The sequence below is a fragment of the Cibotium barometz genome, chromosome 34 (assembly GCF_041138505.1).
Source record: "Cibotium barometz isolate CiBa-2024 chromosome 34, ASM4113850v1, whole genome shotgun sequence".
Taxonomy (NCBI): Eukaryota; Viridiplantae; Streptophyta; class Polypodiopsida; order Cyatheales; family Cibotiaceae; genus Cibotium; species Cibotium barometz.
This window is the reverse complement of record NC_141079.1, coordinates 30,504,768-30,527,985: the sequence shown is the minus strand read 5'-3', so window position 1 is coordinate 30,527,985 and position 23,218 is coordinate 30,504,768.

Here is a 23,218-nt window from a genome sequence, read left to right as displayed (position 1 = left end):
CTAAAATAAGGACCATTAGAGCCAGTTTTTTAGACCTGTCGTTTAACTGGGCATGGGTGTCTCAAAATTCAAAACGACCATGCCTTTGTACTAATGTGATGAACAGTCAATCACCATAGCCAATGTTCCTTCAATAAGGCTCGAACATAAGGAAGAACTAGGAAACCTGAGAGCAATCGTCTTTGCTCTTGTGACTATCACAGTGGCTAAATACTTAATTTATAAATCCCAAAGCCTAGAAAGACATCTTTACCAATGGTGGAGGAGGAAACAACTCAAGCCATTAGGAACATCAATGAGAATGACCAAGATGATGAAGAGAACCCATGAAAGATATACAAGGAATTACCGGTCAGTGTGGTGGTGTGGGGAAGTACTTGAAAGGTGACGACATGAGCACCACCTGTCACATAGCTTGTAATCGGCTATGTAGGGCTTGACTAAACATGGAGCCCAATCGCCAAAGAGCAATCAGAAATATCGTCCAGGGTTCAGGGGGGAGCTGCCTGGGTCGTCGGAGGACCACAAGCAGTCGAGCAAGTGTGGGTAGGCAGGCCACTATATAAGCCCGATAATGTGGATTCTTATCCACACTCCTCTAAGACTAGTGGTGGTGAACAAGAGCCCTCCTCTCCTCCCTCATCTTGGTGGCTTCCTATGGGTAATGCAACATTGGTATTAGAGCTGACCGCGTTTGAATAGGCCTTCTCTCTCGAATCAATCCACACACGACCTTGCTGCAAAATGAGATAAGATTTTCATAGTGGAATGGTTCAATCTTATCGTTTTTTTTCTCTGTGTGGTGGTGTGTGGATAAGGTTTACACATAAAACAAAGAAGTAAGCATGTTTTATGGGGAAGAAAGCGTGTTCCTTTTCTTTCTCTCAAATTAGAAGAAAAAACTCTTTGGTGCATTGGAGAATAGATTGTGGTTGTGTGTCTTGGTGGCCTACATAAAGATAAAAGCTTGCTAGCTCTAGTCATCAAAATAGTAGAGAGCACAAGGGAGATGAGAATGCCACGTGACACATGTAAGACTATCTCTCTCTTCTTCAATTGGCACCCCACACAAGGGGCCACCAGCCAAGAGGTGACCACACAACCCAGCCTACTCACACAAGGGCTCAGCTACCAATAGGACTCAACATCCAAGCAAGTTTGCACACACATGCCATCAAATTGAGCGCTTGTGTATGTTGCACACCTAGAGAGAAGGCAGCTTGATGTTAAGCTGGCCCGAGTTCATGTCCCGTTGATAGAGGAAACCAATAAAAACCATTGTGAAAGCCCACACAAGCTCTCTCTCTCTCTCTCTCCTTCTCACCTCTAAAGTCGTGTGTGCATGTGGTGATACACATAAGAAGATGGGAGTGTTGCTTTTTATACACACATAGGGTAGACATAGAAGATGGGAGTGTTGCTTTTTATACACACATAGGGTAGACATAGAGTTTTCTACACACTGACGTCGACACTCACCACTTCGTCATCATAGACAGAGATTTCTGTGTGTGTAGCCACACACGATGGAGAGAACGACAAGCATCCATTTGGTGTCATTTTTCACGCTCTTATCCCTCATGTATGTGCCTACATGCATTTGGGGGATATGAGTGATCTCGAGGTGATTCCGACATTGTTCAAAGCCAAATTAGATTGGCGCCTTCATAAGGTAACTGCTTTTCCACCCACATTTTGATACCATTAAGATACCTTGATTTTGTCTATCATGGTAGAGTTTTCTTTTTGGATGAAGTGGGAGGTTTTGGGCCCACCTTCACATTGGTTTGCGCTAAGATTGCGGGTTTGAGACTTATGGGTGTTGTTGACGATGAGGCTTGAGTCTTTTGTGGAGTGGTGTTGGCGATGATGTTGAGGCTTTTGAGCATGCAGCCTTTTCCTATGGTGAGGGTGGTGGTTGAAGAGGCATGGGATCCGGGGATTTTTCTGTCAATTCCTTTTTAGAGGTAGATGGTTGCGCTTGGAGAACTTCTTCAAGAATAGCTGTTGATTACGAGGTTTTGGCATTGGAAATAGAATCTCTTTCCCTTGTTTGTGAAGATGAAGTCGGAGGAGCATATGCTTCATCAGAGTCGATCATTGATGCAAATGGTAGGTCTCTGTGTAGAGGGGCTTCTGAGGAAGAGGCTTGTAACTTTTTGCGTTCAACAACATAGAAATCTATTAGGGTTGGATCCTCTTCCTGGAAGTATGGTATTGTCAACTTTCTGTTGTTGACCATCATGATGACCCTATCACTAGCAAAGCACAGTGGTGTTTTAGCAGCAATAGTCCATTTATGCCCCAAGATCAAATCTGCTTTTCCAACACATACTCAACCACAAAAAAATTACAAGTAAGGGGGTTAGTTTCAATATATATTGTATGTTCGAAGTATCCCAAACCTGGCATGTTCAAGTCTTGTGTGAATGGAATTATATTAAAATGAGCCATGAGTGTTGGTTGACCTAACAAATCCCATAACTCGAGGGTCATGAGATTGTACTCTCATTGTGGATAAAGCTGTGCTTGGATTGTGGTGATATTATTGGAAAGTTCTAAGCCAGCCATAATTCTTGGGATATTCTGAGTAAGATAGGTTGGAAGGTTTAGCTTCTCCAAGGTCTCTTCCTCCCATAATAACAATTATACAATGCCTGCATGAGTGTTCAAGGTGACTATTTGCATGGATTCATTAATTGAATACAACAAGTCACGTACACAAGTTCCACCTAGGATGACATCATACTCAAGGGGATTTGGGATAACATGGAAACGAAATTTCACATTTCCACCGATTGTTTGAGTAGCATAGCTAAAGTAACCTAGAACTTCAATGTTTTGCCCATTGACACCTAGGACCATTGTCTTTAGGGATGATTTTAGGTTGTCCCAACAATGACACCCAAGTTTCTATTTTCATGATGTTGTGACTAGCTCGAGGGCTAATCAATGCATGGATGTTTCAGTTTTTGTTTCAACTTCAAATCCCATTTTGGTTTCATATTCCCATTCACTTTCATCCTCTTCTTGGCTCTCAACTTTTTCAAGAGTTCCCAATGTGTTTAATGGCACACTTGGTCCTTTAACAACTCTAACTGAGATCTGCTTGGAAACTTGTGAATCCTTACAGTCCTGTTCTATGTAGCTCTTAATGTCTTGGGTACAACTAATGTTTAGCCTTTAATGGTGCAAGGGCTGAAGCTATGCTAGCTTCGCATTGAGAGAAGAACACTCCTCCAAATGAGGATTTGAGAGACTGCTTTAATTTTTTAATAGATTCATCGAATTTCTCACGTACTTTTTCAACCGCATAGTTCATGTAATCTGCCTCTGATGACTCTTCTTGGCTTAATGAGTTCATTTCTATAGGGAGTGTGTCTTCCTTTTGTGAAAGGGGAAGCAATACTCCTCTGGTTCTTGTATTTTGGTTTCTTTTTTATGTTTGAAATTATGAGGTTCAATCACAACTGGTGATCCTGTATGAAACTCAACAATGCTAAGCATGCTCTTCTGAGCTTGCTTTTTGCATTGCACATATGTCATGTGTCATGATTTTCAGTTTGGGGTGGTTGAGCGGGTTTTAGTTTCTTGATTGGCCTATGAGGTGTACTAAATGACGAATCAAAACTTGTTTCATCCCCACTAAGTGATGGTGACTCTACGGCCACCAATCCTGCTATGTAACGAACCAAATTGTGTGGCCCGAAAGACGACTGCCACATAACCTGTGAAACACAACAAGAATGGGTTTTGTCCATATGGCAGACTGTTTCCCTTTCTAAACTCTGCGGATCGGCAAGGTAACACTTGCACTATATGAACTTGTGACCCCAAGAGGATTTACTATCCTTCTTGGCAGCATCGCTAGAACTACCTCTAGCTTGGGATAAGTTGCCTTATTGGCTATGCCGAGCCTCAAAGCAGTGAAAGCACCTTTTTTTTAACTTTCTCATATTGCTAATGTTTTTGGAGTTTCATAGGATTTTTCTCTCTATTTTTTCATGGTTTTTTAGACCCAACTTGGACGTGCGCTCGTAATGGTCACCCTGACTATGTCCCCCTTGCTCACCTTGATCATATTCCTTGTCACTCTGAAGGAAATTTCTTTTAAATTTTGTACCCCTGCTCTTATCCATCATCTGGTTTAGGACTAGATTTTGACCTAAGAGATATATCATTGAATATATGAGCATATTTTATTGCCTCATCGAAATCCTTAGGCTCCTTAGGTTGTACATAACTCTCTAATTTGGCTCAAGACTTCGCATGAACCTGCAAAGAGTTTGGAACGCATCAATTCCCTTTAGCTTCAACACTATTTCTCAATAGTTCGAGATATATTGTGTGAGTAGAGCATTTGTCCCACCTCAAATACAACATTTCCATGTCGACTAAGCCCAGAAGATGATGGATTTGGGAATGATCTTTGTGGTTGTTGACTAGCCTCTTGTCTTACCAAGAGAAGTGTCAATCTTTTTCACACACCTTTGCACTTGATTTATCCCATCACCAAGCTTCTTGAAGCCCTCATTTCATAGCATTAAAATTTGCTTCATGAAAGCATTGCTTTGCCACATATGCTCACTGTTTTGCCTCATAAGCTCACTGTTTTGAAAGCAAATATCCCTTTGTGTCCAATGCCCGAGGTACCCTCATAAGCATACTAGATACTAGGAAATTGAAGCGAGAGTACAAGTGAGATGTATGTGGATGTAACTTCAAAAGAGAAGGTAGGAGCACTTACAATGTGTTTAGCATGAATCATGCTATTTTCATATTATCAATTATGATGAGCATGTTATCATGCTTTTTTTTCAATCACCATACTAGCTCCGATACACCAAATCACATCCAACACCATGTGAATCAAAAGGCACACTATTTGCAAGAATTAGCTCAAAGTAAAGGTTCCCAAGGTTAATGCAATCATAGGCTCATGTAGGCACATGCATGCACTTGCTTTAGGCCAAGTTTTGGCACTAATATGAAATCACATACCACTGTTTTCATGGACAACACTTCAGCCCTTTGCCTTCACTCCATAGCCATCATTAATGATCAAGACAATCATCCAAATGGCAAATAGAAGCTTCAATGGACCAATGGCCACATAAGATGTGATGCTTGCTTAATGCCGACAAGCAAAGGCACATGAGAAGGCCAATTTTTTTTAGAAATTTTAGCCCCGCTGTAACATACTCATGCCTCCCCTAATCACCTCAATGTAAGCACATTGACCATGCAAAAGCCTTCAAAATCTCATGGGCATACCATCATTGAATGTAGCATGCAGCTTATGAAGCATTAGCATTCAAAGATTTAGGCAATGGTGTTCCAAGAGCTTAAAAAAATTCTTAAAGAAAAATGCAACCTTAAGCATCATAAGGCACACATTCAAAACCAAAGAAGATGAAATGGCCAAACCTCTGCAATTCGTGTGATGTAAGGCACACATTCAAAACCAAAGAAGACGAAACGGCCAAACCTATCGTGGTCAAAACTGCATTTCAGCATTGATTACTGTTGCCGCCTTGCCATGTTAGAGAATGTGTTGTTGGAGGCCCATAATGATGGTGATTTGTAGGTCAAAGGTGCACAAATCAAAGTCTTCTTCATAGCCATCAAATGCACCATTAACAATTTCTTTATGTTGATTAAGAGTAAGCTCATGGAGGTCCTAGGTGAATGCTACAGATATGCATGGATTGAAACCCTATTTCTCTTAGGATTAAACATGAGGAGGAGAAGGGAAAAACATAAACGTTTTGGATTAGCAACTAATCAAGATTAGCAATAATTTTCTCCCAATTTTGGTCCCTTCATTCAAATTTGGAGCACCTACCCCAGATTTTGGTCCACAGTGACCCATAGCCCCCAAAAGCTTAGAACAAAAAGTGACCCATGGCCCCCAAAAGCTCAAATTTGGAGCAACTACCCCAGATTTTGGTCCACAGTGACCCATAGCCCCCAAAAGCTTAGAACAATCCAAAAATCAAAGAAATTTCCATCATCCCACAATCACCATATCCATTTCTTGATCAAGAAATCAAGAAAGTAAAGAAAAATTTCAAGAAACTTAAGAAAGATCAAGATTTCCAAGAATCTCCCAAATTTTCTTGAATCTAAGATGGAAATGGGTCAAAGACATGGCTTTGATACCACTGTAGTGATGGGGAGGGAGAGAAAGAGAATGCACTCATAGTGCACTCAAGGGAGTACCACCATAGCCATCGAAGCTTGGAGCTTCAAGAAAGTATGTTTTTATTAGTCAAATGATTAGATGCCCCTAATTACAATTTGTTCACTTATATACTTGCCCACCTTTTCACACTTATTAATGTTGGGCCTCCATACTTGCCCGACCATATCCATGCCCATGGGTGCCCTTTATGTCCAAGACCAAGCCCCCTTCATTACAGGATACAACTAACTTTAGGACAATTCAAATAAAATATACTTCTCTTTATTTAAGAAATTTTTAATACTCCCACCCTTAACACATTTTTAATACTCCTCCACAAATAAAATAAAATATACTTTTACTTATTTAACACATTTTTAATACTCCCCAAATTAAATAAAATATACTTTTGCTTTTTCAACACATTTTTAGTAATCCCCCTCAATAGGGTTCCTTAGCACTATTAGTTGCATACTAGGGTCTATGTTCCAAGTTCATGGCTCGAGAACACGTTGCCCTAGTGTCTCAAGTCCTTAATAACTGGAACACTAACACCAAAGTTGAGAGCATATAAGTGGAGCCAAATACTTTACATCACATTTTAAATAGGTATTCATGCTTCCCATCAATGGAGAGACACATCTTCATTACATCATCTTCCAACGTCTTTAACAAAATTATCATATTCTAGCATAATAAGACATTTTACTTTGTGTTCTAAAGAAATGTCCACTGAGGTTGCTCTAAGGTTAATGTAGAAGTTTATTAAGGTGCCTATCTCCTTATGTATGGATCATTATATCCAATCTACTTTAAGCTTTGTAGATTTCTTAGAGTTAATGCAAGTGTACCAAAATGACTTGGCATACATTTTTGACACCATGGTGATAACATCTTCATCATCTACTAGAGCATGTTGAAAAATAAGCTTTGATGGGAGCAAAAGCTAGTGCAAGAGCATGTGTGTGCATGTGCATGTAACACTAAGTGCATGTGCATGTAACACTAAAGTGCATGTGCAATGTAACACTAAAGTGCATGTGTACACTAAGTGTGTGTGCAAGCAAATATACAAGTTTCAAAATAATTTGAGTGGTATGAGTATTGGATTTATTGTGTTTATTATAAGGTTCGTTAAATTTTTTTAAAAGGGATGTGTAAATAAGTGAAGAAGAATCTAGAATGGAGTAAAAAAGGTGAAAGTCCTTGGGCTCTTTATTACTAGTCAAGGTGGTTGGTGATCTATAGTATTGTGAAGCATTGTACTAGGACTCACATTCATATGAGAGCAGTGGAAATGAAGGTTAGCTTGTGAATATCTTTTTATCTATCACTTTTGTGCATTGGGAGTTTATTGCTTAGTGCTGAAAAAATGAAAGAAAACTGAATGTTCAGGGTTATCTAGCCCATTCGAAATCTTGCCAAAAATCCAATCTTTAACCTTTACAGGCCTATCTGTTCAACGGATTCCATACGTAAGAAAGAAAATCCCACACCTTCTTTGCCCATCGGGCATGAAATGAAAAGATGTGAATGGGCAGGTCGTACAAAGGGGATGCATCACACGCCACTTGGGTTATTTGATTGGAGTTGATGTTGATTCACAAACTTTGTTGGCATGGATTTTTGCAAGGATAAATGATAAGTTTGTGTATTGGAAATCTCAGGGTTAGCCTATGTATGTTCGGCAAAGTGGCACAATCCATTATGATTAGCATGATTCTTTTTCTTACCTTTATTTCTAGGGATGAGCAAAGCTTTGCATTAGATACAATAACCAATTCGATTTATGCTATGGAAAAGAGTAGGAAATAAGCCAGGGCGGCATACGTGGATTTCTTGGGAACATGTTATTACTCTGGAAGAGGAGTGGAGGGGGGCAGCCCTATTAGATGTCAGATTACATAAGGTTGCCAAGAGATGGCCTCTATTGCAAGATATGTGTGTATCTCAAGAGCCATGGGTGGTAATGGCTAAGGCCCTCATAGAGAAGGTTGCACTTGTGCATAGTAATACTAGGATTGATGGTACATGGTGGGATGTAGTGAATGGTTCCCAACAGGTTCGAGTGGTGACTTCACCTCTCCTTTCTCATTTGATGATCTCATGGAAAGAGGTGTTAGCACACACTAAATGGAAGCCTTCAGATCAGCAAGTTACATATGAATTCTATGGCAGGTGAGGTGTTGGCTACTTCACGACTTCCGGAGTGGCCTGATAAACTTGTTGAGTGGCCAAAATTCAATAGAATGGCTCGATTGGGACTAGTGAGAATTTTGGATGCTTTGTTTCCACATAGAGGCCGCTTACAGTCTTTTCGAAAAATCTGTCAATATTTTTGGGTTCCACGTGGATATGTACAGTTATGGGAGAAGGTGAGGGAAGCACTTACACCGTTTGGTGATATTCCTTAGTGTTGGAGGATCAATAACCTTGGTTAGATTGGGCATTTAGAAAGCCTCAAGACATTGTCCAGTGTACAACAAATCAAGTGTACCATATGATGGTGGAAGATAAGCGCTAGATCACTAAGAAGGCTAATAGGGTATGGAACATAAAGAATAGTAGGGCCTGGTGGAAGGAAATAATCTTACATGGCTAGTGGTCGAAGATTCCATATCAAGGGAAGGTGTTCCTATGGCACATGCTAGTTGGAGGCCTACCATCGGGGGAACAGTTTGTGAAAGCGACAGATTGCTTCTGGCAATCGTGTGCTTTGTACTACTTGCCTGCATCTTTACATCTCTCTCTCTCTCTCTCTCTCTCTCTCTCTCTCTCTCCACCATCTCTGTGGCTTGAACCTCCATCTCTATCGTCATTGCACATCTATCATCCTAGCACCATGGATTCCTACGTGGTATTAGAGCCAGGTTAGTGATGCTCCATACGTCATCATTATTGTGTTTTTTCTAAAGCTATGCATTTTCACATCTTCAACACCTATGAAGCAAAACATAAGCTATTAGATGATCAGTAGGCATAAACGCTATAGCTAGCTATCTTGGTGAAAACGCAGGTCATTGTTATCTCTAGGCTATCAATTGTGCTAGAGTAGTACTCCTCAAAGTGGGTAGCCCAAGTCATATCTAAACCCGAGCATAAGAGAAAACACAAAGTCTTCTTGCTACTACTACCGCCACCTCTACCTGTGGTTTTTTTTCTAAGCAGTGTCATGTGAAATGTAATTATTATTATTATTTTCTTTTTTGCATGGGGGCTATTTCACCTCATGACACAGCAGGGTTTCACGTCGCGTGAGACCTTAACGCATGAAATGTTCGTTTATTATTATTATTATTTTGACGTGGGGGTTGTTTCACGTCGTAAAACAATAGGGTTTTACGGCATGAACCGGGTGGTTCACGGGTTTTTTTTTTGGTGTGAAACGCTTAAGGCGTGAACTGCTTAAGGCATGAAACGCTTAAGGCTTGAAACCTTAACGCATGAAACATCCTTTTTTTTGGGTTTGGGGACTGTTTCACGTCGTGAAATAGCAGGATTTTATGCCATGAGACCTTAACGCGTAAAACATCCGATTTTTTTATTTTTTTAGAGTCTAGTGGGAAATTTGAATTTCCTTATATTTTTTAAATTTTAAATTAGGGAGATATGGACATTTTTCCAAAAAGGCAAGTGGAAATCAAAAACATTTCTATGACACTCCCTTACACACTTCATAAATGACCCCCAAAATGGACAATTTGACAACTTATTGGCATCTTTTCATTCAATGCTCATTAGCCATAATGAGTTATGGAAAAAAGTGAATTAATCATAGATTAATCCTTCCACTAATCTTTCTTTCCTTTGGACTAACTAAGAGCTCTAATTAATCACTAATCATTAATTAATTCACACCATTTAGCACATCATTAGATAGAGCATGAAATTGCTAAGCTATGTGTATAAGCTAATGTGTAAATTAATCTATAATTAGAGATTAATTAAACTCTTAATTCTAGCCTCTTCTCTTTATGCAAAATTAAGCAAAAGAGAGAGAGAAATTCCTATAATTGATTATGAAATTGATGTAATTAAGTGTTTTGATGCATCTAGATGCTCTCAAAACACTAATTTCGACCTCTTACATGATCAATTTCAATCCCAAAAAACACATTTTCTTATCTTTTTTTCTCTTGAACTGGATTAATCACCCCTTAATAATAGAAATCAGTTAATTAAAATTTGTTTGCATTAGAGTGTTAGCAAGCATTAATCATTAAAATTTTTTAAAAAACTCTTGAAATCGACTAATAAAAATTAATGATTTTAGCTCTATGTTTAACTCTAAAGAGAGCAAAATTCACCAAAAATTGTATTCTATTGCATTTTTTTATGCAATGGAAGCAAATAAAGCCTAATACACTCTATGTGCAAGCCCTAGGAACATTAAAAACCACCTTAACAACAAAAACAATGATTTAAGCTAAAAACCAAGCAAAAAAGCATTCTTTATAAAATAAAAAAGAGAGCTATTCTTCACCAAATCACCATCAAAACCACATCTTTTTCATAGTAAACCACTAATCAAGACAATGGGCAATGGGTAATGCGTAGATTAGAGGAAAACGATGGAAAAAGCCAAGGGATTACTCCCCCCGACAGTGGTGCCAAAAATGTTACGGCTCACCCAAACCCCCTTGAATCCAATAAGAGATTGCCTCGTGAACCGCAACTGTCGTGAGGATCTTTCCAATGGATGAGCTCGTAACCCTTGAGGTCTCCAAGCTCTACAACTCCTGAAGAAGTAATTCCACTGTGTCTCCGCGAGCGTTATCACACCGCCACGTTGCGCTACGTGTACTCGTCCCTCCTCTCACCTCACTTCACTCACAAACACTCACTAGCATGCATTAGAGAAAGAGATTAGCAAGAGCAAGACTCTATTGCACAATGGGAGAGTCCTCTATATTATGAGAGATATTCACTTATATACATGGCCATAAGTATTCACACGCACTTTCGGCTCATAAGAGGCCTAATGCTATTACAATGACCACTCTCATAACATATATATGAAGTACATCACTTGGGACTTCATCCTAACTTACTACCACATGTTCTTGAAGCAAAAATCACCATAAATATTCCATAGGACCATTACGAGCGCCCATCCAAGTTGTAGACTTGGACACCATTGCTTCATATCTTGAATGTATGACCTTTTCATGTATCTACTTTGACTCCTTGATATAAGATAATGGTATTAGCTCTTGTGAACCCTAGGAATGGGTTAACAATGGTGGACGAGTTTGGCCGATAGCCACAGATGCCCTCGTACTTGGTAGAGTTCGAGACAACATTCTACAAAGAGTTTTACCAATTAATAAGCTCGAAATATGAAAATAGTACTTCAAATGATCCCAAAAGATGCTTCTCATGTTGGATTACCATTGTCAAAGCCCTATGGAGGAAAGGTGATGGAGCCAAAAAAGACCGGACAACATTTCATGTTGATGCAAAAACAAGGGGAAATAGCCATAATTTCTAATGATCATGAAAAAGATAGGTGTGCAAGGTTGTATGATGAGGTCATACACTCCAAGTTTCCAAAGTCCTTGACAAAGGATGAATTTGTGGATCGTATGGTTTCTACCCCTAAGCTTATGGTTCAAGCATGGTGAACCATTTTGAGAAGCTTTGCTCTCTTTCGATGGGGAAGGAGTCACTTGCATACAGCTCAAGGATTGGATTTACAATTGGGATGCCTACTTTTGTGCATTTCCATGCAATGAGGGGGATAAAGTGAAGTGACATGCAAATTTGTGGCTGCAAGTAATGCATGAGTACAATTGGGATTGGGAAAATCTAGCCTATGAAGTGGTGCAAAACTTTGTGGCTACTCAAGAGCAGTTGAGCTTTAGCAAAAAATGCATGGCACTTTTACATGTGGATCCATTGCCTAAGTATGCCAAGGAATATTGGTACCTTTCCGTCTTTGTGCGTAACATTGAGGAGAAGGAGAGCATAGGTGGATTTGTGCAAAAACTAGGCAAGGAGTTCATGCAAGTGGTCCAATGCCTCATGGATATTGACAATGACATTGCTCTCAATGAGATCATGTTGTTGGTGGAACTCTTCTACACGCCTACCTCGTCTATACATGGGTTTTCTACTAGGGGTTCACTTCAGCCTACATCTCTTATTGGATGCCATTGCTATGGGGCACTTCAAGTGATGAAGGCGATGCTAATGATTCGTGTCAAGTGGCTTCAATGCATGTATGGATGGCTGAAAATGAACCAGTGGACAGCCATGAGAATGCAAGTATTGACAGGGACAATGAAGAGCAAATGCATGGATCTCTTTTCAAGGAGAATTGTATGGATAACAATGAGACTCTTTTTGAGGAAGGGGACAACCCTTACAAAGATCTTCATGGTGTTGCATTGCATGAGGAAAATGTGGTTGCCGACCATGAAGATGTGGCACATGATGTGGATTCACAAGATGATGGTGTGGATGAAAGTAATAATGTGATTGATTGTGATCCATATGATGGCATCTATGAGGAAAATGCTATGGGTAATGATGATGATGATGCTTTGGTTTATGGAGGTGATTCATGGGTGGAATTTGATGGTGGATCATTGGTTGGTGATGACACTTCTAACCGTTATGATTCATACCCATTTGATCCCGGTATACATGGAAAGATGCTTGATGTGGATTCTTTTCCATATTGACCCAGGTGGATACTATGCATTGCCACTTGAAGCAGATGGATTTCCTTTTGAACTGGGCATCTTTAGAAGTCAACCTTATTGAAGGGGACTGGGTGTGGGTCACCTTTGACTTGGGAGGGGATTATCGTATGCTTGAATCTTCATGAAATGGGTACAGTTGTATGGTGTCTTTGGACAGCTATATGCATGGAATGGGATGACGGCATGAAGGGTGTCATTGCTATAAATTTATTGTATGGATAGCCATGGCCATTGGTGTACTTTGCCACTCATCAATCAAAGCTCAACAAGACTCTATGGCTTATGGACGTCATAGAGAGTAGTCCATATTATGTACATAAAATAAGTGGACAACTCTATGTGTGAGACACTTTTTTGAGATTGTAATGATTGTACTTCCACATTCATGAGGGAAGTCAAGAAGATTTCCAACATCCTATACATTGCTCCATGCATGGTTTCGAGGATGAAACCTTTGAGTGGGGATTGTTTGTAATGAAGGGGGCTTGGTCTTGGGCATAAAGGGAGCCTATGGGCATGGATATGGCTGGGCAAGCATGGAGTCCCAACATTAATAAGTGTGAAAAGGTCGGCAAGTATATAAGTAAACAAATTATAATTAGGGACATCTAATCATTTGACTAATCAAATCATACTTTCTTGGAGCTCCAAGCTTCCATGGCTATGGTGGTACTCCCTTGAGTGCATGTGGTGCTCCATTATGAGTGCATTCTCTTTCTCTCCCTCCCCATCACTACATATCCCATAAAAGGGACAAATAAATATGTAGAAGTGTACGAGTAGGTGATATAGTGGGTCACATATGGGGTGTGCTAGTCAAATGCTTAGTGTGATGATTGAGATGAGATCCATGTTAGAGTGGAGATCAATGTAGCAACATACACATAAATACAGCAAGCAAGGAGAGATATATGGAAGCACAACACGTAAAGTAGATTGATAAGAATGAGTTAAGTACAAGTGAAGTGACATAATAAGGTCACTTACACACACTCATAAGAGTGCATACATACACTCGGGGAAAAAACCTCACAAAGAGGGAAAAAGTGCCTCAACCCATTATTAGCCTAGGAACACACATCATATAGTGATGATGATGATAAGAACATGTACAAGGATCGTATGGATCTACCATATGGTTGTTGTGTAGAGATATAAACTAGGTTAATCTCTCCTACATTGAGTGTCTCCCTAACATAATGATAATGTACCTCAATGTGCTGTGTATGAGCATGAAACACTAGGTTCCTCATAAACAACTAATGCACTTTGGCTATCTATGAAGATGGAGGTAGGAGACTACTATCTAACGCCAAGATCTACCAAAAGGTGCCTAAGCTATACACACTCCATGTTCATTGTAAAAGCTACCCTATACTCAGCTTCACATCCCGAAGTGGCCATTGTCAGTTGGTTCTTGCTAAAACATGATATACATGAATCACTGAGACGAAAGAAAAAGGCACTAGTGGACACTCACATGTCATAACATCCAGCCCAATCGGTATCACTGAAAGCATATAGCTAAACATCACCCACCTTGGCATAGAATAATCTAAGGGACTGAGTGCCCTATTCAGCTTGCCAAAGCTTACCTCTGGGATTGTGCATAAACTCGCTCAAGTGGGAAACTCCAAACTCAATGTCTGGCCTCATAAATTAGGTAGCATCCCAACAACCTACTGATAAAGTGATGTATTAAATGGTTCACCTACATCCTGAAGACTAAGCCTAGCACATCTCTCTACTAGTGTAGCAACAAGCTTACAACCATGTAAGCAACCTCTATATGTACTTTGACTGCAACATCACAATACCATCATCACACCGCATAAACTGTATACCCAAATGATAATGTAATGAGCCCAAATCTGTCATCTTAAATGACACATGTAATTTAGTCTTGAAGGCTAAAATCTTCTCCACAAAGTGTATGCTTATGTATTTGCTTTTAAACTTTTTTGGAATTTCATAAATCACTCCACCTCTCTTTGATGATTCTCTCACTTGCATGTGTGCCTAAAGTACATCATTTTCCATGACTTCAACTCTATTTTTTTGCAACATACCATTATGCCAATACCATCTTATTTCTTGATTGATTAGTATTTGATGGGTGTGGATACAACAAATAAAATTTCCTCCTCAAGTAGCAATGCCCTTACTTCTTCGACTTTGCTACCCAAAAATAGGTAGAAATAGTCATGTCATGATGTGCATAGTTAACATCACTGCAATTTAGGTTGCTAATATTACATTTACCATTTGTCAATGCTTGTTCTCACTAACCATGTGCAATTGTGAGCTAAATATTTATGAGAGGTTTGATAATAGCATAAGAAAAGCATGTTATACTGACCTAGAGAAGTATAAGAAACACTTATGCAACCTATAGGTAGAAGAAAGGGGAGACAAATTCTAGAAATCTTAGCTCTGATACTTGTTAGAGTTTTTCTAGATATGGAAAAGAAGAGAGAGAGAGAGAGAGAGAGAGAGAGAGAGAGAGAGAGAGAGAGCATGTGTGTGTGTGTGTGTGTGTGTGTGTGTGTGTGTGAGAGAGAGAGAGAGAGAGAGAGAGAGAGAGCATGTGTGTGTGTGTGTGTGTGTGTGTGTGTGTGTGAGAGAGAGAGAGAGAGAGAGAGAGAGAGGGATTTAAAGTTTGGTAGAGAGAGAGAGAGAGAGAGAGAGAGAGAGAGAGAGCATGTGTGTGTGTGTGTGTGTGTGTGTGTGAGAGAGAGAGAGAGAGAGAGAGAGAGAGGGATTTAAAGTTTGGTAGAACTATGGTGGATGATGAAAGGACATAAATAAAATCAATGTTGGGATAAACAAATTGAGAAGACTAATTGGAAATAGAAACAATAAGAGATTAGTCTCAAAATCATATCATTTTTTCATAATCTCTCACTAATGAGATCTTCTAAGGATATCATTTTATATTATCCACAAGGAGCTTCTACATTTTACATGGATCTTATATTAATCACTAAGCATGTGACCATGGATAATAAGGTGTAAAGTAAGTGCTAGACAAACGAATTGAGAAGAGTAATTGGAAATGGAAATAATAAGCGATTAGGCTCAAAATTGTTCAATTTCTTCATAATTTATCCCTGATGATAGCTTGCAAGAATATCATTTTACTCTTTCCAAAATTATTTTCCATATCTCACATGGATTATAACTATTTATATAGTGAAGTGTGGCTATAGGCTAATAATGGACCATGGCACTTTTTCTCTCGTTAGGAGATTTTTTTCCCCAAGCGTATGTATGCACTCTTATGAGTATGTGTAAGTGACCTTATTATATGACTTCACTCATTCTTATCAATCTACTTTGAGTGTTGTGCTTCTATCTATCTCTCCTTGCTTACTACATCATCTATGGGTATGTTACTGCATTGATCTCCACCACTTATTGGTATGAGAGTAGGTTCTCTTGGCTCTGACCCCCTTGTCATCTTCTCCTTGAGTTTCTCTTTTGACTATCTCAGATTGAGCTATCCTCTTAGGTGGAGAAGGTATACCATATTATGTGTTGTTAATTATGTTAATAATTTTTAAGCATGTTTCAGAGCATTTTGGGGCTCGTTCACATGCTTTAATGTTTTCATACACATCCTAGGGGAGTGTCTATTTAAACTGTTTTTGTTCAATTTTGGGTATTCTTCACAGCAGAAGCCACATTTGGTGTGTAAAAAGGGTTGTTGTCATCTTGGACATTGCACCTTCGAGCTCTTAACAACATCGTTAACATTATCATTGATTTTTGCATTCCTGCTAAGTATCATTTCTACACTCTACACTGTAATTTTTCATACACTTTGTAGGTTTCCATCATCATCTCAGTGATCTAGTCGTAGTCATTTCAGTTGCATTGAAAGTACCTAGAGGTAATCAGGGCATTTGTATTTTTTGTCAGAGATTAGCTATTTGTAGGTGGAATGACAAGTAGTGATGTATTTGGTATTCCTTCCGTTGAGGAAAAGCTTGATGGGACCAACTACCCATGTTGTGGTCCTATATGATACACCAAAGGGGTTTAGGATGTTGTTATTATAACATTGAGGCATGCCATTAGGAATTTTTTGGACCCAAAAAGGGCCTCCTAAGGATTCCTAATTTTAAGAGATTAGAGCTTAAAAAGCTAGGCTTGAGGGAGACAAAGGCTATGATGACCCCTATTTTTTGCCTTGCCACATCAGCCATACCCCCCTAGTTTCACTTTTTAAAGGGAATATTCTCATACTCTCTCTCTTACTTTTTGACTTTTCTCATACTTTCTCTCTTACTTTTTGATTTTTTTTATCTTCACTTGAATCTTTCTTGTCAGTTTGAAATCTCCTTTCTCATTAACTCCCACCATATCTCCCTTCCACATCAGCAAAACATTCTCGTATTTAGGTGGACCCCAAAAAGTGAAAAAATTTATTTTTTTATTTTTTTACATTTTGAGGTGGAAAAAACACCACCCAACCAATATGTATGAATTTTTTATCTTCGCTCTCTACAAATTGAATCTTTCTCGTCAGTTTGAAATCTCCTTTCTCATTAACTCCCACCATATCTCCCTTCTACATTAGCAAAACATTCTCGTATTTAGGTGGGCCCCAAAAAGTGAATAATTTTTATTTTTTATTTATTTACATTTTGAGGTGGAAAAAACACCACCCAACCAATATGTATGATGAAAATAATTTTTTCCCTCCAAAAAGCTTGTAATTCAAGGGTCATGTCAGAAGCCTGTCAGAGCCAGTACATCCATAACTAACTGTCATGTCCCCAACAACCCTATAAACATAACTAACTGTCAGGAACCACTACATCCATGAGATCCCAAAATTATGGGACCCCAAAAATTAATATTTTTTAATTTTTCTCATAAATGTAATTTATTGATGAAAAACTCCATGTTAGTATATTTGTATATCAAAAATATCATTTTCTACTTAGAAAAACGGATTTGTGTGAAACTTCCAACAACAAAGTTTTAACAGTCTCTCTCTCTCTCTCTCTCTCTCTCTCTCTCTCTCTCTCTCTCTCTCTCTCCCCCCCCTCTCTCTCTCCCTCTGAGGATCTCTCTGCTTTAGCTTCTTCCTCTGCTTAGCTATGGAGCCTTTGCAAGCTGTGTGTGTACCCCCTTGTGAAGCTAGAAAATGGAAGGTTAATTTACACATTCGTATTCCTGAAGAGTATGGCAGCTCTAAAAAAACCCATCCTACTGATGCACAATCTGTCCAAGCTCGTAGGATAGCCAAGGAGAAAAATGTAGATCTTTGGGTTGATGGGCATCTCTATCCAATTGACCCTCCATTAAGAGCAAACCCTCCTTTCCGCAATTTATCATCTTTTATGCAATTTGTTGGTAAAGGAGAGCTTGGCTTGTTAGGATACTGCAGAAGATTGACTACAAGTGGAGCTTGGCAAACCCATATTCTCCAATCTCAATTGTGCAAGCATCACAATAAATCAAGAAATCAAGTTTTATCAGAGGAACACTAAGTTGCTAAGAAGAGCCCCTTTCGCTCGCACAATGAAGGAGATTCTCCAATGATATAGAACAGAGTTCTGTGTGTAGGGGATTGCCCTTAAAGCATTGCAAGAAGCCTCCGAGGCTTACCTTGTTGGGCTTTTTGAAGACACCAACCTCCTTGCAATACATGCAAAGAGGATCACCATATCTGCGAAGGAAATGCAACTAGCTCAGCGCATTCGCGAGGCGAGCGAGACACGATCTTAAGATCTTAGATGTTAACCTTCTTTTTGAAGCAACTCTTTTGTTTCAAACCCCCCTTTGTAACAAGCCTATATGGCTTTCATTTGTAACCTTCTGATAATTAAAATTTTAAGTTTCTCTTACAATGTCTCGATGTCATCATGTTTGTTTAACATGGAGTGTCTATCATGTGCCAGTTTGTCACCCAAGGCATCAGAAATGCTCCTAGAGGACTGAGGAAGCTGTGCCAGAACAGTGCGAATCTGGCCTCTGCAACGGTAATGTAGGCTCAAAATTCGCACTGTTCTGGCACTTCTCTCCTAGCCACTCAGGATCATTTTCGATGCATTTATAATGAAGTTGAGCACACTAATTGTAAGAAACAGTAGTTTACAAGGTAAAAACACCTTTAATCATGTGTAAAAATACAGTGTTTATCATCCAATGCATTAGAATTGCTCCTGGAGGACTGGGGAAGCTATGCTAGAACAGTGCGAATTTAGGCTCTGCAGCAACGATGCAGGCTCAAAATTCGCACTGTTCCCCTAGCCACTCAGGATCATTTCTGATGCATTGGATGATAAACACTGTATTTTTACACATGATTAAAGGTGTTTTTATCTTGTAAACTACTGTTTCTCACAATTAGTGTGCTCAACTTCATTATAGTTTATAAGATAAAAATAGCTTTAATCATGTGTAAAATTACATTGCTTGTCATCCAATGCATCAGAATTGCTCCTAGAGGACTGGGGAAGCTATGCCAGAACAGTGTGAATTTAGGCTCTGCAGCGGCGGTGCAGGCTCAAAATTTGCACTGTTCTGGCAGCACTGGTCTCCCAGCCACTCAAGATCATTTCTGATGCATTTATAATAATGAAGTTGAGTACATTAATTATAAAAAATAGTAATTTACAAGATAAAAATACCTTTAATCATGTGTAAAAATACATTATTTGTCATCCAATGCATCAGAATTGCTCCTAGAGGACTAGGGAAGCTATGCCAGAATAGTGTAAATTTGGGCTCTACAACAGCGGTGCAGGCTCAAAATTCTCACTATTCTGGCACTGCTCCCCCAGCCACTCAGAATCATTTCTGATGCATTTATAATGAAGTTGAGTACATTGATTATGAAAAACAGTAATTTATAAGATAAAAATACCTTTAATCATGTGTAAAAATATATTATTTGTCATCCAATGCATCAGAATTGCTCCTGAAGGGTTGAGGAAGCTGTGCCAAAACAGTGCGAATTTGGGCTCTACAGCAGCGGTGCAGGCTTAAAAATTCGCACTGTTCTGGCACTGCTTCCCCAGGCTCCCAGAGTCATTTCTAATGCATTCACAAAAACATTGATGGTACAAACTAGAAAAAACAATGATATACTTGATGAAAATAAGTTTGCAAAAACTATATTGTATTCATAATAAGAAGTGATACATCATCTTTACAAAAGCTTTCTTATAATATTGAGCTTCCTTCTCTTGTTATTGGGCAGAGAAAGTGATACATCATCTTTACAAAAGCTTTCTTATAATATTGAGCTTCCTTCTCTTGTTATTGGGCAGAGTGTGCTCAAGGAGTGATTGGGCTATTTCTTGAGGATCCTCTATGCCTATGCTTTTGGCTATACCTATACGAGCAAGAAGCTTACCCCTAAATCTAGAACCAAAAACATCGAAGGCAAGGGATTTTTTAATTAGAACTATACATTTGGTGCTCTATGCCATAGAGGCTACACATAGCACCTTAGAGAGGGCTTTCAAAAAGAAGAGAGCGAAGGCAAATTGAGGGGTGTAGTCCCTATGGATAATGGCGATGCCATCCACAGGAAGCCGACCAAGATAGTGCGCCAATGCAGCATCATGTCCATGGACCTTGGCATGGTCTCTGCTGCCACCACCGCCTCTCCCAGCAATTGCATCAATTTCAACCACCCTCTGCAATCAAAGGAAAAATCAAAATATTTTCCTATACATAATTCCCATGGTTGTCCCCTCCTTACGCTTCCCAATCTATAAAAATATAGAAAGTGGCATAATAACCAGAAAGTGTAAGGGTTAATTCTAGACATGTAGTGGAATCAGATATACCTTTCTTCTCATCAACTTGAAACTTGACTCTTCCACATTGTCAAAGCCCATGATGCTAAAGTGTTGACGCAGGTCTGCTAGGCTCCAATGCTTGCTTGCTGCCACTCGCTCAATCCATCCATTTTGCATCATCACAACTACCTCAATAGGCATAATTTCTTCTTCTGAGGCTTGAAGTGGGATCCATGTCCCGTGCTTTTGCATCTATCTTTGGTAGTGTAGATACATGTCCCGTGCTTTTGCATCTATCTTTGATAGTGCAGACACATGTACAAAATAGAGCGTGCATTCAAGAACCTAAAAGACACTATAGAATCTACTACATTGCACTTGTACACATCACCTTGATGTGACCCCTCATTAACCTCCCAACCCTCTCCTAGTAATCCTTGAATGAGGTCAGACCGTACCTCCTTACAAATACATATTGTTTTTTTGTTTGGTGCATTGGCATGGAATTGAACATGTGCACAAAAACATGTAAAGGACAAAACCAATTTAGCCCTATTGACCTAGATGCCTTTGAAAACTTGAGTGATGTCTTGATATCACTTACCATCTTAAACTTTAAGCATAAGATGGTCCAAGCATTGGGCCATTCATGATAGTTAAGAGGGGGTTGGGGATCTCTTCTAGCTTGCCAAATAAACCTGGTTTTTTATCTACAAAATATGAGTGAGAAAAGAAAAAGATGTTGTTCTATACAAGATCACTTGGGCTTTGAGATACAAACATTGCCTCTCCAATGGATGCATGCATAACATAGAAAACTCCAGTGAGGCTTTGGAGTGGTTGTTCCTCAACATAATTAGAGGGGAAAATATCTGCAGAGAGGGACATAAGAAAATGGAGGATCATAAGAAAATTTAAAACAAAAAATCCAATATTAGCATGTTGTTAAAGCTGTGTTTATGTTACACTAACAATTTGAAGGAAACCTTAGAGCTTGGCTGCATGTAGACCCAAGCCCCAACCCTGAATCTTGTTGGAGCCCAAACTCCATTCTCATCTCTTGTGTTATGCAGCACAAGCTCTTCCACCTTCTCCCTAGGTCTTCTCACATTACTGGAAGAGGCCATGGTGGTGGTAAGAAAAGAGAAGAAGAAAAAAGAAAAGCTTGTTTTACAACAGAGGAGTGGAGAGGAGAGAAAGTTCAGGGTTTTCAGTGCAGCAATGGAAAGCTTAAAAGAGGGATAGAGTTTCTGCAGCAATGGAGAGGGAGGGAGCTTGAGAGAGAGAGAGAGAGAGAGGGAGAGGGAGATTGAGAGGGAGGGAGATTGAGAAGGAGGGAGAGCTTGAGAGGGATGGAGTTTCTGCAGCAATGGAGAGCTTAGAAAAGGAAGAAAGAGGGAGAGGGAGCTTGACAAGGAGGGAGAGCTTGAGAGGTATAGAGTTTCTACAGCAATGGAGAGCTTAGAAGAGGAAGAAAGAGTTCAAAATGAGCTTTCCAAACCTAGAGTATGTTGGGGGGAAGTTTGAGAGGGAAAATACACTTTTGGAAAAAAAATTAAAAGTTTTTAATTTTTAGGGTTTTTAATCTGCGCGATTCTAAGTGGGGAAACCTCTAAGTTTAGGCCCAGGAGGTAGGGAGACAAGAGTAGTACAATTAGGCCCCATTAGCAAACCAAAGCCTAGGCCCCCTAGGGTCAAAGAAGTCAAAAATGTGTACCCAGCCCTCTTCCTATTGGTCCATTCCTAATCAAAAGTTAATCCAAGAGGGCCCTCTTTGGGTCCAAAAAATTCCTAATGCCATGTATTGGTCACCAAAGGGCTTTAGAATGTGTTTTTATTGGCATTAAGGCATGCCTTGTCTCACCAGCACAATAATATAGTATACTTTGGATGGTGATACGAGTTTTGGTATAACTATGGCATTTCATGTCACCTCCGCACCTCCCATAACAAAACAAGCTAGGTGGGATGGTAGGGATGCACATGCACATGGATTCGTGGCACTTTCAATAAAAAGAAGCATTATTCCTCACATTCGCACATGTAAAACTATGGGATGTACTTGTTGCACTTTACTAGGTGCATAACGAGGCATGAGTGGCCTACTTGCACAAAGTAGTTGGAGTCTAAGCATATGAATAAGGGAGATTTAATGGATGAGTTTCCTCACAAGGATTAAAGATCTCAGGGAAAGCAGCTTGCATGTATTAGATGAGGCCTATCTATACAATTCTTTGGTGTCTAATGTTCTCACTACTCTTTTGGATTCATACCAAGATTTTGCATCTACATTTCGGCTCATTGATGAAGGATAACCCCAATGCCCTTACTTTGGTGAGTTGGTTACAGTGAGGTTGCAGTGCTCTTTTAAGAAAAGCAATCTTGGCAAAACCAATCTCGTATGTAGGAGATCAAGCATTTGTTTCTAGTCAAAAAGATAAAGTTAAAGCCTTTTCTCACATCGGCTTTAAGCCAAAGGTTGAATCAGCCCAATCTTCTAGAAAGGATATCAAGAAGGGGGGTGATAAGTCTATAAAGAAAGGTAAATGCAACTACTATAGAAA